The sequence below is a fragment of the Ammospiza caudacuta genome, chromosome 3, assembly GCF_027887145.1.
Source record: "Ammospiza caudacuta isolate bAmmCau1 chromosome 3, bAmmCau1.pri, whole genome shotgun sequence".
Classification (NCBI taxonomy): Eukaryota; Metazoa; Chordata; class Aves; order Passeriformes; family Passerellidae; genus Ammospiza; species Ammospiza caudacuta.
In genome coordinates, this window is record NC_080595.1 from 67468667 (window position 1) to 67486352 (window position 17686).

General features: G+C 36.0%; 1 long non-coding RNA gene across 1 annotated transcript in view; it reads right to left on the reverse strand.

Annotated features, from left to right (window-relative positions):
• LOC131556224 (uncharacterized) overlaps nucleotides 1–17686 on the reverse strand; it is a 64263-nt gene that overhangs the window by 12221 nt on the left and 34356 nt on the right. The window contains exon 2 of the long non-coding RNA XR_009274583.1: nucleotides 1260–1329. This is a non-coding gene — a long non-coding RNA (uncharacterized LOC131556224). The remainder of the gene's footprint in view (nucleotides 1–1259; nucleotides 1330–17686) is intronic.

A 17686-nucleotide genomic window follows, 5' to 3' on the forward strand; every position in this document is an offset into this window, starting at 1 on the left:
AGGGTTTTTATTCTTATTGTTGAGTTTTTTACTTTTTTCCCCCCCCCCTCTTTCTCTAAGGGTTGAAATGTTCTTATTTCTTTATTGAATCAAGTTTTCAGTGTACTTCATTGTGGCCATTTAACTTCTTCATTGATAGATCTCTGCTTTTGCACCCACAAGCTGTTCTAGCACAAGAGGGAACCAATAGTTCACAGTGCACTGATAACCTCCTATGACACATTCTCATCTCCAGATGCATTTTGCAGAAGTAACCTGTTTTTTTGTTGGTTTTGTCAAATTTGTTTATAAATACATGAACTTAGCAGAGGAGAACTTCAACATACAATTGTTAATTATAATAGCATAAAATGAAAAGCATTATCCAAACTGAAATCTTTTTTTAAACTCTAACAAGAACAGAATTCTCCTCAAGAAAAGCATTCATTTTACACATATTTTTTTTCTTATTCCTACTTATGCATCAAAGGTTGGCCTATGCTCCTAGGTTTGTTCTTTTTATTTTCTTTTTTTTTTGCAAAATGGTCTTTCTTCCATGAAAAGAAAACTTTTACATGAACGACTACTCGTTTGAATTAGTCATAGGATTCCTGCTACGCCAAATTGTTTGGTTGTTCTAAAAGACAAAAATATAATCTTCTTCCTTTCAGCCTTCACAATGAAGCAAAATGCCCCACTGTATGCACACTTTTTCATAATTTCATGTAGCACTTATGAGATGACAAACTTTCTCACCTGACATGTCAGGTGACATTATGTTTTAGGGGTGGTTTTTTGTGGGTTTTTTTTGTGTTTTTTTTTTTTTTTGTTTTGTTTTGTTTGTTTGTTGGTTTGGTTTTTTTTTCCTTTTGTTTTGTTTTTTGTTAAAAAAAGAAATACCAGTTGTTTACCAGAAAGAGGCATTTTATGTAGTGGAGTCAGGGTTTTCTTTTGACAAAACCTTCTGCAGTAAACATTCCTCCTTAAGATTTTGTTCTGTTAAAATACATATTGAAATTCTCCCTAGAACATTTGTGGCACCAAAGAGGAGTGAGAGCTAATATTTTATTTCTCTAAGTAAAAAGGAGTTGAGACTCTCCCCCACATTTGTAAGAGGTGGAAAACAGATAAATAGCTAGTAGGATTGTAGAAATAAAACATGAGCAGATGAGTATTTTCTAATATTTACTTGCTACAATGTTGGTCTTTCTGTACAATTGTTCCAAAGTTAAATTCCACTGTAAGAGGTAAGCCCAAAGCTTTAGCAAAAAACATACTACCTGCATTCAAATGAAATGTAAATGACTGTTCTGATTCATTCTGCATTCTTGTACAGTTATTGGGAAAGGCCTGAAAGAGAAGATAAAAGGAAAGTCACAACCTCTCTTTTGTATTCAAATGATATCCCACATAGATTACAGGTTCCCATTTTAGCGTTCATGACTTTCCAACCTACAACACTGAATTAGATCCAAGATTCTTTGAAGGCACATCAAGGTTCTGCAGGACCCAATCAGACTATTTCCCATCATTATTATATGAACTAACTCTGTCATGTTTTCTGAGTAGTATTTTAATTCCCACTTCCTTCTAAGATCCCTAATAAAAAGTTCTTACTAATACTCAATAGTCCTGAACTTCAGGACATAGGAATCATTTATACAGCACCTGCCTTATTTTAAAGGCTCTCTCCTGTCATTTAGATGAATATCTGTGTACTAAAAGAGTTTTTGCATTTCCAACCCAATAAGAACCACAACACTCATGCTCAGCCAGTTTCTGTGAGTGCAAGAAGAGTTTTAAAGTTCTACATAATTTTCAGTTTAATAAAATATGTAGTGGGGGGGGGGGGGAAAGAAACAAAAGAAAGAAACAAAAACATCTTCAGGAAAAACCCAAGCAAAAAAATGACAAAAAACCACAAGAGGTCAACAATATTTCACCTATAATACTAATACCTTCTGAAACGCAAGTACATAATCTGTACCTATACATAAAAACTTGAGAGATTTAAAAGTGTAGATTTTTTTCCCTGTGAGATTTATTCTCAGTTGCTGCAGTGGGAGGCTCTAGTGTGGTGCACGTGGGTGTGTTAGGGGAACGTCAGGGGAGCAGACACACCTGCCAGGAGCTCACAGCTTGTGCCACAGTGGCAAATGAGACCAGGGTGAGGGCAGAAGCCACGGCAACCAAGCACCCCAACCCTATAAAAGTCCTTGGGAGTGCCCATAGCCAGGGTGTGGTGTGTCAGCAAGGGCATGGATTGACACCTTGAGCAGGAAGGGGCACAGGAAAAGCATTGAAACCCAGACAGCTCAGCTAAGGAGCACAGTTACCCACAGAGTAAAAAGTCACTGCCTCACCAAGCTCGGCACCCACCACACCGATCCAGCTGCCCAAACAGTGCTCCAGTGGGAACACACTTTCATCCAGGTTTATAGTGGATATTATGAAAAATCTATTTATCAAGCTGCACAGGGAAGTGGTGGAGTCACCATCCCTTGATGTATTTAAAGAATGCATAGATGTGGCATTTAGGGACATAATTTAGAGATATACTTGGGGATGTTAGGTTAACAGTTGGACTCAATAATCTTAAAGGTCTTTTCCAACCTAAATGATTATTCTTTGTAACCTATTGATATGCAGCATTTCTCAGCAGCTAATCAATTATCTTTCATATCATTCTCTGCCCTCAGATTTTGCTGGTTAGGGTGTAAATTTTCAGGATGAGGATAGAGAAGTTCCATGTATCAGTTCAAATTTGCATAGCCTATACTGAAATGACATATCTTCCCTGGACCTGTAAAAAAATAAGTTCATTGTACCATCCAAAATTTTTCACAGTCCCTGAATTTTTAGACCATTGCCTGCGTAAACAGTGTCCAATCTTTTGCTCACTTTCCAGATGAATGGCTACAGAATGTTTTATTTTAGTGGGACCCAGATTTGGATTTTCTTTAGTGAGTGGTGCTGAACTTTAAGCCCTGCTCATGACTAGTTGAGAATATTCCTGCACCAAATTGGGACAGAGCCAGTGAGCTCTCTCTTCCTCCCCTACTCTCCTATAGAAACCTCTGTTTTACCTGAGCCAACTTTTGGGACAAGGTTTCCACCTTGAAATGTGGGGTATCAAGGAATGGCTTTGAGAACACAGTCTAGACAGTGCTGAATTCCCAGCTTTGTCTTGACATTCTATGGGAAGCCAATAATCACATAAAAAAGCTGGTCTGAAGTGCACTTGGAGGGTTAACTCCTTCACAAACATAAATGCTATTACCTCAGCTGGGTAATCCTTTCCTCTGGATGGGAAGAGGTGGGGGCTGCTGCAAAGACTCATGACAGAAAACCTTAAATGCTATTTTACCACATCTGCAAAGCCACAAATGTGTCTGCTACCAGATTCAATTACAGTAATCATCCTGAAACAGCCCTACTGGAGAAACTAAACACACCATCCCTCCTGCTCGAATGAGACAGGGAAGAGAGATATGCTGCTGCCACTGTGCCTGTTGTCTATCCAGCCTTTCACAAGAAATTTACCAAGAGCATTTTATGTGTTCTAGGATAAGGGCCAAGCACTATGAATGTCAGTGTCTACTGACAAGGCAGATAATGCAATACCTTTTATTGGGCCAACAAATAAAATGTTATGCTTTAGCTTTCGGGTCAAAAAAGCTCTGTCTTTTGGATGTTGTCAGTATTTCCAGAGTATAGCATTTAAATGAGGCAACTGATTTAGGGCATTTCAACTGTCCAACATCAATCACATCTTAGGGCTACATCAAAAAGAAAAGCCTGCTAGGAGAAAAAGGCAGGCAAGGTGTCTGCAGGCCCTCTTTCCTGTTTTAGAGAACCTGTCCTGATATCTCTAACCTAAAATTATTCTACACTTTTATTCGTGTTACACTTTTATACAGTGTTACACAGCCTGTATAAAAATTGTCAAAATAAGGATCAGGTGTGGAGATGCACAAGGAGAAATTACACTCTCTAATTAATTTGAAAGAGGCTCAGGAAACCCGAAAAAAAGCAAAAGATTTTTAGAAAATCTTCCAATGAAACTGATAAACATTGAGAGAAACAAAATAGAGACAGAAAGAAGCATTAGAGCCCCAATTAATTGAATCTAAACTGAGCTATCTAGAAGGAAACTAAAAAAATTGATCAGGAAAAACAAACAAAAAAAAGACAAAAATTCCTGTGGGCCAGCTGCCCAGATCTAAGCAATTAGTTATCTGAGTAACATGATCAATTTCTTATCCATAACTAGCTTTTCTGGTGAAGGTGTATTAAAGATCAGATCACATTGTCAGTAATGATTAAAGGATGGGAAATGCAAGAGTAAAATTTTTAAATTTTCAAAATGGTGCTAAAAGTATCTTGCTTGCTTCCTTTGATTGAAACTTTGAAAACTGTAACCATCACAAGTGTAGATGAAGTTTTTACCTGTCTTATTCAGAAAAGTAATATAAAGTGTTAAATTATCTTCTTAAACAGTGTATAAGAACTGCAGAACCTGAAAACAGAAACCCTCTGTTAAGGGGCTGAGCTGGGCAAAGAAATCTAGACAAAATGCTGACAAGGGCCCCTCTGTAGCCTCTCAGCAAAGCTGCAGCTGGCCAGGGAAACCAGAGCAAGGGCTTGCATTCCTCCTTTGTCTGAAATCCCTCGGCCTGGGAATAAACAGCTTTCCTTAGGAAAGGATTGCTCTTAGACCTTCAGTTAGTAAGATGTCTCCAGATGTTTTTCCAGATAATTTCTTTCACTGATGCATCTTTGGGGAGATAAGAAACCATTTCATTATTAAAAACTCTTGATGCTACTTGTGAAAAAACAGATTATTCTCATCCTAGTTCATAGTGACCAGTAAGCCTCATATATAACTTCCACTGCTTTATGACCCGTTAAACTTTTACATATCTTCCAGTATTGTCCCCAAATTCATTTCTCTTCTCACAAGACTTAATTTAACTGCTAACCCCAAGATGATGACAAATCACTGTACTTTTTAAACCCTTTTTTCAATGGCAAATTAGTACCCTCTATGCTAGAAGATGGCAGTAAGCAGCCTTTAAGCAAGTTTCTTTAGTTCCCAGAGTAATGGAAGAATTACAGCTAGCAATATGCAGTAGCTTTAAAGCAATCGTGTAAGGACACTGGCCCACCAGTACCTTGGCTTAAAAGATTGATGGAACCCTCAAAAATCAGGAAACTGCTTAACCTATGCTATCCAAAGAGCTATTTTCTACCTTGAATACACAAGAAAATTCTATTTCTTTATAATAAAAGCAGGAGATGCAGTTGTCTACCATCTTAGACTCAAAAGCCTGTCACTAAATTAGAGCAAATTAAGAAATGTAATGCATCTAAGCAATAGTTGGTTTTTGTAATTTGTAAATTAAACTTCCCTATTATTTGAAATAAGTTACAAAGTACTTTCATACTAGCATACTATCAGATATTATTTTCTTATTTTCTTATAATAGTTTCTCTGGTATTACCTGAACATTTTTTAATATATTGCTCATGTTGTCAAAGTGTTGATAACAATTAGCAAAGCAGCATTATAAATAGTATTGAGTTATTTGCTTTGTTGTTGTTTTTTTTTGATAGCTTTTCCCCCCAGATATTCTGAATCTTTTAAAAGATATATGTAAAAATCATAATCTGATAAAGTGAGAGTCTCAAAAGAAGAAAAAGAAAAAACTTCAGGCTAGACAGCCAGATTTTCAAATAGAACAGCTAACTCTTTGGGAAACCACATGGTCCCAAGGATTTTGGTAAGGTTGCCCCTGATGTAATTGAGAATCTGCCCCACTTTCTTAGCACTGGGTAAAACACCAGGACATGCAATATCCTGTTATAACCAGAGGCAAAATATTTCTTAATCCACATCAACAAGATGTATCTACATTAAAAGAAAAAAACATTTCCAATGCAGTCTCTTCTAAAGATGGCATAAAAACATTTCCAAACTTCTTCATAAAACAACATTATTATGTTCTTGCACAGGAGTTTAGTGCCAGTATTTTGGATCAAGTTTAGATGCAGCTTTGCTCTGCAAAGATACTTACACCCCTGCAGACACAGCTCTCAAAATTTCTCATCCTCATCCAAATATACAACTCTCTTTTTCTGGGAGATGCCTTTTAGGAAGATCATCCTTAACTTCCTTAACACTTTGAGCATTCAGCATCGATATATTCTTGAGGCACATATCAAAGTATTTCAATTAAAAATTAAGCATCTTTTAAATCAGACATGGATAAGACTTGAAACAAGCTAAACAAATAAGTGGCAAATGCTGATTTCTTAGCCTTTTCACATCAAATTTTATGCCTTCTTGATCAGACATGTCTATCAAATACTGATTACAGAGTTTAGTGAATTTCTGTCAGTGACCTGTGAAATACGAATGAACAGATGGGATCCTGTCATCTGATGTTACACAGCATGAATCTCATTATCAATTATGTTTCTAGTCCTAACTTTAGATTTCTACAAAAGTGGGTTTAAAGCTAAACTTCAGGATCCATGTTTGAACCTTTTTTCTGTATACATGAAAATATCAACTGGATTCAGTTACCCTCCTTGAAAGTCTGACATTTCTTTCATTGGTGAAGTGCAGTGAAGCACTTGAGTTTTGAAAACAGCAGAGACAAAGCCAGTGTGAAAGTCCTCAAGGTACAATAGAGTTTTGCACCAAATGCTGTACTTCCTGAAATTCAAGCCCATTATATATGGGAAAACAAAAGTTTTCCTATGGAATGGTTTAGTTTAAGATTATACCAGTCTGTAAAATTCAATAAATGTTACTATATTCTGCTAAATTATTTTAAAAACAGTTTTAATCTGCTCCAACTACCAAAATAAACTGGCAAAAGTTTGCATTTCTTAAAATAAATTGTACAAAAAGCTTTCAGTAAAGCTGAGTATATCTGTCATAAAAGCAACAGAGTTTTCTACAAGATATTTGACAGTTTATTAAAATTACTGAAACTCCCCTTGAAGACATAGATATTTTTACTTTTATATGACTGTTCAGTCCTTCCTAGTAAAACACTTGAGAGAAGAAAACAAAATAATAGAAGTTTCAAGGTGCTGAAGGGTTCAGATTTGGCTGATGACCTGATCTAAAACTTACTAGCACTGTTTTCTTCTGAACAGTTCATGATAAATTTGTATACTTCCACGCACAGATTCAAAAGGTCTTCCAAAATCACTTTTGTCTGTACAGTATTCCTAATCCTCTGTCTGTCCCGTGTGCCTGCCACTCACACTTCTGAACTTAGCACCTGGTTGACATAGAAATCTGTTTGATAAAATTAGACACACAGCTCCTCACCTTCATGAATGTGTGACAGCAGCTTTCAAGATAATGCAACACAGTTCATTTGACAGACTTCATAGTTTTAGTACTCACATTAAAAAGTGGTTTAGTTTCCACGTCTTCAGAAAGCAAACATATGCTTCCAGTCTGAACAAAATTAAGTTTGCTTTCAGAGAAATATTTAACAAGAGTGAAGATACCAGTGTTCATCCAATTCCTCTTGTGACAGTACAGGTATGATGAAAAGAGGAAGGAGAGGGGAAAATACTCTGCTCTGTAGTATCAGAGGTGCTGCTTGGTTCTTCCTGAGACAAAGTATTTTCAATGCTTTAGAGATATAATTGTAAATAAAGCTCTCTCTCATATGCAACTAAGAATCCAACCCTAGAGGAGTCTGGAGATCACTCATACATGCAATGTTCATAGAAAAAACTTAGGTGCAATGTGTTTCAGGACTCCATTTGTCAATACTGAGAATAAGAAAATCCAAAATACCTGTGGAAAATATTTATCTGTTTAGCTAATAAGTTGTATCTCCACAGAGAAGAGTTCTGGTTGTCTAAACAAATAGACTACGGTTTTTATTCTGTAGAGACTCTAAGTAATGGACCTTGCATACCAAGTCCACTTGATAGTTTTAAGGTAAAAGTCAGACTGTGCACACATTTCAGAAATGTTCCTCAAAACAGCACTGTAGTCACAAGTCTCAGATCACACTAACTCCTCTTAAAGTAGCACTCTTCTACAACATGCTAAAAATAATTAACAAATAGAATATGCAAATGCATATTCTATTATGCAAATAGCAAATTTACTATTTATTTATTATAATATTATAATAAATAAATAATATTATTTCTTATATTATAATATTATAATAAATAATATTATTAATATTATTTACTAATATTTGCTATTTATATGTCCAAATACTCTATGTCATGTCTTACCTGTTAGGTACACTTCTGTATTCTCACTCTCATAAATTTTGTTGAGTTCACATTCTAAATATTAAGTAGCACTCAATGCATGAAGTAGAAGAATACAAAGGCAATAAATGAATGAAGAGGCAATACAAAGAGCATGAGCATGCCAGGAATTTTTCCGCCTGCTTCAGACACAGTTGTTTAATGTTAAATGTGCTCAGCAGCAGTGTGGGTGCTTTTCAGCTGTGGCATAAAAGCAAAATCTTGATTACTTTGTTCTACTGGTAACAAATGCAACATGCAATAATTACTACATTTAACTGAAATTTTCTACTGTTTGATATTCAGTGAGCAGGTCAGCAAGTTAAATATGTTTGGAAAAATCTGCAATGATATTAAATACCCAGAAATACATATTTTAACTGTTGCATGCCTATGTAAACAAATGCACTGATGGATAATTTTTCTATTCTGTAATTTAAATGGTTTCTGGTATGGTCTTTTTTTTTTTTAAACCTTATTATTTTTTGAGATTAAAAGCTTTACACATATTTGGTGTTCTGTTAAGAGCTTTTGGAACGGAAAAAATGTGGCTGAAGGTATTAAATTGCTTCAAAGACGCAACTATTAATCAACCAGTTTGAACACAGGCCAAGAATATACAGAAGCTTGTAAATTATTAAGCAGAGGCTCAAAAGAATTATACGTTGCTGATGATTCTGTGCAGTACTACACAGCAATAAAAAAGAACACACTACATATGTGTTTCAACTGTAAAATTGTTCTTTTTAAAATATTATATGGAAAATCAAACTTTCCTTGTATCTACCATGTTAGACACCACAAGAAACATTTTAACTCTTAATTGAAGGAAATACGTTTCCTTAATCCCAACATGCAGAAATTTAAAATGGTTTTGATTGTTTTGTTTTTACACTACAAATAAAGAGTACAAATTTACTGATAGCACAAGCACTTTTAAGTTGTCTCTATAGCAGATGAATATAATTAATTTTCACCTATGGAGCCAGCAGTAAAGCTTCCATTTAGAGAACTCTGACCCAAGAAACATCAAAGCACAGATGCATTTAGCCAAAGAAGAGACCACTGCAATTCCCCATTTTATCTTTTTCTAAGACACAAAGAGTATTTAAACTTCTTGGGGCTGAGAAGTAAATTTTCAATCAAAAAACACAATCTGAAGAGTTGATTCTGTAGCACGATGAATTATTGCCATGTTTAACATGAAGACACCCTTTACATGTAAGTGCTTTACACATAAAACATGGCTACAAATTGTGTGACAGAAAAATAATTTACTTATTTTAAACTAGGACAAATCTCAGTGGAATTTGAACTATACAATCATATAGCATTTCTAAACATATTATTGTGTTACATTAGCCAGCTGAGTACTTCCTTATTAGTTAATAGTTATGGGAGCTCACAGATATTAGGCTACCTCCAAGGAAATAAATTTTTTCCCTGATCTCAATAGAAATGGATTAGGAATTGCAATGGAACACTAATAAAGATGCTGAATATCAATTCTTGGACATTTTAAAGCCAGTAATTCCAGCAATTTTTTCCTTTAACCAGATTTTTAGATGTCCCAGGGATTTGTTATTAGATACCTTGCACTTTTCACAAATAGAAAGAGGAAATGAAGGTTAAAAAAAGGTCAGCTTTATAAACACATTCTGCATAAATTAGATTAACTAGATGTCAGAAAATAAGTTTAAATGTTTAATCTACCGTGTGATCTACTGTTAATAATATCTGGATAGTACTGCAGCTTTCATTACACATAACCTGTTAACAGTTATCTTGCAGGTAAATATCAAAATTCACATTGATTTCAAGGAACAATTGAAAAATAAGAAATCACTTTGCAATCTGGTTTATAATTATCATCAAGACATTGAAGATATGCGTGGAAATGAATGAGGGTTAAAAAATGCCTTGAGTTATAGACCAATGTAAGATGATTCAGCAGCTAATTCAAACCAAAGTCACAGTGTCTTAAAAATCTACAACTAATGGAGAAAACCTGATGAAATGAAGACTTTGTTTCATTTGGAAATTAAAAGGAAATAGGCACCTTTTCCAATCTGTGGCCAGGAGTTCACGGCATATTCTTAAGTGGCAGTGCTAACAATATTAACAATGCTGAACACTTTAAATACAGCAGGCATACTTCTTGTGTTTTCTTATATTACTATTCATTTCTGACACTAAAAGACATTCTTTAAAGTGTCCAAGTAGGATACTAATGGGCATAGGAGGCTTTTTACTTCAAAATAAACATTTGGAATTGGTGAGTCAACAACTGGAGTGGTATCCTAGTCACCAGCTCTGTTTTAGCTCCTGCCTTCCCTGTTAAGCTTTCTGATAAGGGAAAAAACATGCTATTAAAATTCACCACCAAAGGAAAAACAGTCATCACCTAACTTCCAATCTTTCCCTTCTAGCAAGTGCTAAAAGAAAATACAATTCCTATTCTTTAATCACACACAGTTCTAAATCTCAAAATCCCAGTCTATATTTTTGTCTGAGAGTGGCATCCAAGTCAAAATCTCTTCCTATCTCTCTCCTCCCAGAAACTGAGATATCTTCTGTTCAAGCATTTCACTCTCAAGATCTAAATATCCAATCTCATTTGTATCTGTGTCTGACAGGAGTTTGTCAGAAACACAAGATTTCACGTCCCATCCATCTTGAAGTTTTAAAATCTCAAATTGCTATCCAAGCACTGTCATCAGAGATTGCATGGAAGCAATTGCATTCATAGCAAATAAAGTTTAAGAGAATTTAAAACTTCATCCTTGCTTCAATTTACTTCCTTCTTCAACACTAATGAGCATATTTTAAATCCATGGGTAGGCTTGCTTTTCTTCCCTCAGTTTTGAAATACATATTGAAATGAGGATTTCTTTCACGTACTCACGCAAGCAACGATGCCTGAATGTAAATGGAGCTCTTTTATATGTAACTGCTTTTATCTTCCAAATCATACTTGCCTTCTGCAAAGCCACAGAATGTGCTGATTCTTTTTCAAAGAAAACTTTGTGACAAAATGGCTCATGCACCTGCCAGGGTAATAAAGGATGGTTTTTGTTAAACAAAACCAGAACTTTTCTCCCCTCCCCTGCATTATCATTGATAATTGCTGTATTGTTTCAAGAAACAAAAATTCACAGAGAAAATAGCAACTGCATATACAGCACTGTGTATCTACAAATTGTTGGAAGCTAATTGGAAGAAGCTTAAGCCAGTTGTTCCACCACTTTTATTTCACAGTGCAGAGGATTCAGGAAAACTAATTCTTTCATCTTTCTGGCTTTGAAAACCTTCATTTTCTTATCAGTTTACTTCACATGCAGTCACTGTTGATTTTCAGTAAGTACCACAGCACAAACAGTTATTTGAATTAGAAGAGTCACTGATTCAGGCAGAAATAAATTTCTTGGAGAAATTTCAGAGTTTCAACAACACCCACACCCCTGCAGCTTCACACCAGGTATGCTGCAAGGCACCAGGTACAGTAGTTTTACTCCTGTCCCTTCCTTCACACCATAACCCCTCCTGCTTGTGATTTCAGCTGTGTAAGCAACTGAAATAAGTTTCTGTTCAGTTATGATTGAATACATCAGGGGAAATTTGAGACATGACAAAATAGAGGACAGAAAAAAGACTCATGACCACAGCAAAAAGCCCGAAAGGAACCCTTAAGTTAGTATTCAGGGAGACCACAGTCATTAGCAGGAAGACAGAGTGTTAGCATCTTTTTTACCTGCAAATAATGTTATTTCTGCAAATTAAGAATAATCCCTAGAAAAATTGGAATACCAGTGGAGTTTTATTGCCTGCTTAATTTAAAACCCCATGTTTTCAAATCAAAGAAATAGAACTACACTGTGAAATAAAAATAGCTCCTTAAGGTGAAAGACACCACTAGTTTCTCAATGTAACAGAAAAAGGGATTTTAGTAAAACAGACTAATCATCACTGCTGCCCCACCAACCTGAACTAGGAATCATTGCCAAGAATTGTGCAACCCTAATATGAAGGCCTCACAGAAGCACAGCCTGTCCCCAAGAACTTCCTACAAAAATACCTATTGTAAAGTCCAATCAACATGAGCAGGCCCAAAATCTCTCTCAGAGATCCATTCTCAAACAGTTCCCCAACTATGTCTCCATATTCAGAATTTAGTTTCAACCTTAACTGCAGCAGATCTGTTACACAAATCTGGATCCAGCTCACAGAAATTAGGTTGAGTGGAATTTTTTTTTATTTTAAGAAGCAAACAACAGCTCATAAATGGCTGCAGATATATATGTTTGACTAAATATACTGATATCATTCTGATATCATACTGATATCAAAGTTTCTGAATCATTCACCACAGATGACCTCTTGAGTCAGAGATGAGCAAGTCAGGGTTAATTCCATCTCAAAGAAAATGTTCAGCAACATTAAAACCAGCTGAATTGAAAGCCCTCCTAAGGCACCCAATTCTCTCCACTTGACAAAGAACAGAAAACTTATACTGTTTCACAGAGCTAGAATTTTATCTTAGGAATGCTTGGCCCATATTTAAAGTAAAGTAATGCCCTTAAAACTGCATTTCAAAACCAGGTTCCACTTCAATTTTTATAGAGCATATTGAATTTAATGAGCTTTCTGAAAAAGTAAAAATCAAGTGATAATACTTTCACTGTCCCCTCCATGAGTTTACTTAATTCATATTTGAAAGTGGACAAGTTTTTAAGGATATTAAAGTATTAATTTCCCCTGCTTCCCCATTAGAAACTTTTAGGGAGAAGACAGTATTTATGCTTTTAGTAATGGAAAATCAGAAACGGCTCCTTCCAAATCTTTTCCAAGGAGACAGAGAAACATACAGGAAGAAAAATAAAACTCCTTTAGCAAGTACACTGCCCCAGACAAGCTACACTCTTGCTGTAGTGGTTGCATACAAGTGTGGGCTGGTGTGCAAGGACTGGTGACAATAGGAAAGCAAGTTTCATTAGTTCTGCTACTAATGGAGCAGTTTGTTTTAGCTTATAAGCATTCTAGAAAAATTTAACAGCTATTAGAACCTTTGAAGATTACATTTGATCATTAAAGTGTGAAATAGAGAAATTTATGTCTGTTTTAATTGAAAAGCCAAATGTAACCTTTATGGCAGAGTTACCTCCTGAGACATATTCAAATGCCTGCAGAAGTTTCTTCTGCTGTGAATATTTTACATCTGCCAGGAGATTCTAACTAGGAGAATTAGATGGTGAGGACAGAAAAAACCTAATGGAGATTCAATTAAGATGTTCATAATTAGCACTCGAGAGTGATCACTTTGTCCTTTCTACCCTTTCTAGTTGTATAAAACAAGGGGGAAAAAAGGTGCAATCCTAAAGAGGTTATTTTTGTACAGAGGGGAGTACCTCTCCACATAATGTGTATTTAAAGTGTAGACTTAATGGAGCATAGGTCAGCTTCTCAAAACTTTACCTGCAGCACTCCAAACAGAATTCTTCTATTGCAACTAGTCAAGCTTGTATTTATGTGAGATAAAACAAAGCTAATGAAGCTGCAAATCCTCATGCATCAGAGAGACAATTCTGCTCTTTGATGCGGTTGATGTCACATAAACCTTGTGCACAAACCACCTTGTCCCTGGAGACTGTCAGTTACAGGGTCAGCACAAAAACCATCGCATCTTGTCCTGTCACTCCTGGCCTTGGAAAGAGGTCTCTCTTCCTCTAAGTATTGAAAGGACACAATCAGGTGTCCCCAGAGCCTTCTCTTCTTCAGGCTGAACAGCCCCAACTTTCTCAGCCTGTCAGCAAAGAAATGCTCCACTCCTCTGAGCATCTTCATGGACATGTTCTGGACTCACTCCAGCAGGTCCACATCCTTCTTACATTGAGGAATGGGACACAGAATTCCACTGGTGGGATCTCACCAGAGCACAGCAGAGGGGCAGAATCCCCTCCCTTATCCTGCTGGTAACACTGCTTTCAATGCAGCCAGGACACCATTGGCTTTCTGGGGGACCAGTGCACATTACTGGGTCATGTCCAGCCTCTCATCCACCAGTAAGTCCTTCCCCTTAGGCTTCCTCCCAATCTCTTCATCCCTGAGTTTGTCTTTGTGATTGGGATTTCTCCAACCCAGATGCAGAACCTAGTGATATCAATATATATAAATATAAATAAATAAATATAAATATATTTAGTTACAACTGTGTGTCTGTCCATCATCACACTGAGAACCTTTATAACTCACGGGTAGCATGGGTAGCATACTGTGAGTCAGACAGTTCACTCAGCATCTGCATGGGAGAATTTGTATTCCTTTCTCCTCAGATTCAAGATGCAGTCAGGAGCAGCTCATCAGATTTCAGCAAAAGCTCTTGCCTTGAGTTTAATGGCACAAGTTGATCAGAAAGCCATCAATAACTGGCTTTATTTAGATAAAAAATGTTTTTAAGAAATAACATAGGAAACCTCTCTTCACTACAAAATATGTGTTTGCACCATCTAATAGATAATTGCTAGCTACATTACCGAAGCCTGGGAGCTCTTTGCTCCATTTGGAATACTTTGAATACTCTGTCAGAACAGATGTGGTGCATTCAACTCTCTAGTTGAGGTCAAAACAAATGCAACAGGAAAACTCTCACTTCAGTATCTGATAGCTTTTCCACAGCTTATATAAAAGAAGTTGAGGGAGGTGATTGCTGTATGGGACCTTAGACAGATGATTTGACAGAAAAAAGAAAAATAGCTGTTGGCTGGCACATAGTCACAACTTCACTTAAATTGGTGATTTGAGACAAGGAAATACAATTTGCATCCTTACTGTACAATGTGGAAAAATGACATGGCACCTGGTATACAATAAGATACTGGAGTAAAAGCAAATTCTGAAGAAAGGACTTTAATAATTAATAAAAACCCCTATGACTTAGGCAGTCGGTGCATGGAAGAGAAAAACTCCATCTTTTAGAAGTTCATAGAAAATAATATCCCTGTAATTTTCTACAGGGGATTCAGAAATCTAACATTTCTATAAGAGGCTCAATTTTGCAAATACTAGATACTACTGATGACCATTGATTATTGTAAGAGTAGGATTATAAGATTTTTTATCATGTGTAAGGGCTTCATAGGGAAGTCCATTATAATTTTTTTTAAAGGCACTTTTAAGAAATTAAATTAAGAGCAGGACAACTAAGCAGTTCTGTGATTTCCAACTTCTTCACATAGCAAGAAGCAAAGTAGTGTGGGACCAATCAGACTGCAAAGAAAATCTCTCTTCAGTGACACAATATCTCTGTTTTATCTTTATAATTTCAATCATCACTGCTCTTAGATTACCTTTCTTCCACAAGTTATCCTTACATCACAATATTTCTTCTTACCTCAGTTATCTGGGGAGTCTCTTGTATATATTTCAAAAATTAAATTTTTTATACACAGCTAATTTTTTCATTCACAGGAAAAGAGAATGAAATAGTATTATAAAGAATCAAGACTATTATTAGAACTGGGAAATACTTTGAATTATTTTGATGGAAAATTAAATTTATGAAATTCAACTTGCAGTCAAATTTGCTGTGAAGCCATTTTCTGTTTTATAATTACAATAACACACTTAAACTGAAAAGTGGATTGAAAATTAAAAGCAGACACTTTGTCTCTTCTGCCATTCTCAGAATAACTTGGCTTTATAACAAAAATAGTCTTCTCCCTCATGTATTATGATTTTTTAAATAAAATTTATTTCAGAAATGTATTGGGAGAAAATGGGATCATTTCCCACCAGAAATATGTTGAATACTTAATGTGTTTAAAATTATCATGAATTTTTTGTATTGAAGATTTTTGGAGGATTTTTTTGGCATTTCTGGATAGCTTTCCCACTCAGTTCATAATTTATACCGATTCAGTTCTTCTGTTTTGAAGTCAGCTATTAAAGATTCTGCATAGCAATGCTGTGACTCTCAATATGTGAATCCCAGGCAAGAGCTTTTCCAGACTTTTGATTCTGAAAATGGAGTTATGCATCTCTATTTAGTGATTTTTTTACAAGTTTTGGTGACATTTAACGTGTTATAAGTGATCCAGAAACCCCTGAGAAGGTTAAACCTTTTGCTAGGTAATGTTCAATTAACTATTCAAAGAACTTTTTTCTCTAAGAGCCTGAAACCTAGGATAATCTGGTTCTAGTTGGTCAGACTTAACTATTTTTTCAGCACTGCCAAATTGATTCTTCAACCCTTTATGCCTCCAAGGTTTCTGTCACGGCATTCTGTAGAAAGTCAAATTCAGAGTTTAATGTCTAACACAGAGAGATCTCATAGAAGGTAGAGATTCAAGCAAATGAGAAAATCAGGTTCTTTCCTGTCATTAAGATACAATCTAGAAGACAGCAGTGCAGGTCATATGTGGGTCAAACCACTCTCCTAAGATGGGCCATCCAGTAGGCAAGCCCTGAGGAATAACTCTGAGATCTCCTTAGTACTGGTGGCATAAAAAATATCACAGGAGTATGTTGAAGAGGGAGAGCTACTTTAGAAGCACATGTATAAATGAAAAATATCTTAGGCAAATGCCCTAACAAATAGACTAGAGTCAGGCAGCCAGCTGTTGCTTCTCTCACTTCCAGGATGCTCTACATTTTTTGGATAGCGATCAAGTGCTGGCAAATATGTGCCGTAACTTATCTGAATGCTCTTGCAACCAGGTTCTAAGACTGATGTTTATCAGCCAAACATCTTCAAGTCCATATAGTCACACAATTTTCCCTTTGAATCGAGGCTAATTACATTACAGGACTCCAGGTGATCATATGCAGCACTTTTTCCTTCCAAATCCCAAATATATACATAAGAGAAAAACAAGTTAGATTGTTTTAAATATGAGCATGTAGATGGTATTTTATAGGTATGCTTATCTGCTTTCAGGCTCAAGACATTGTTTATAAACCTATCATTAGCCAAACCACTACTAATACTTAGGAGACAACAAAATAATACATTATTCCACAGGAAATAATGTCTTTGAAGGCAAATTTTCCCCATGTTACTCTTTTCTCTAGGACCAAAAGCTGCATTTGAGTCATTAAGACGAAGAATTTTCCCTTTTAACTCAATGAAGGCTTCAATTCTGATTTCAGTGTGAGAATGGTGACAGCTTGTGAATTACAGGCTCCTGCACACTTCTCTGACTCAGATTTATCAGCAAGGTCAGGACGGCAGTGCAGGAATAGCATTGTAAATACAAAGGTGATTGTTCTGCCAGCTAGGTGTAAATTGTCCCAGCATGCACGGTGAAGCCTTTCTTTTATGTGTAAATTAATTGCAGTAGCTATCAAACTACAGCTGGTAAGGCAGCCAGCTGGGCATAAATAGGAATTCCAGACTGCCAGAGTCTTCCTG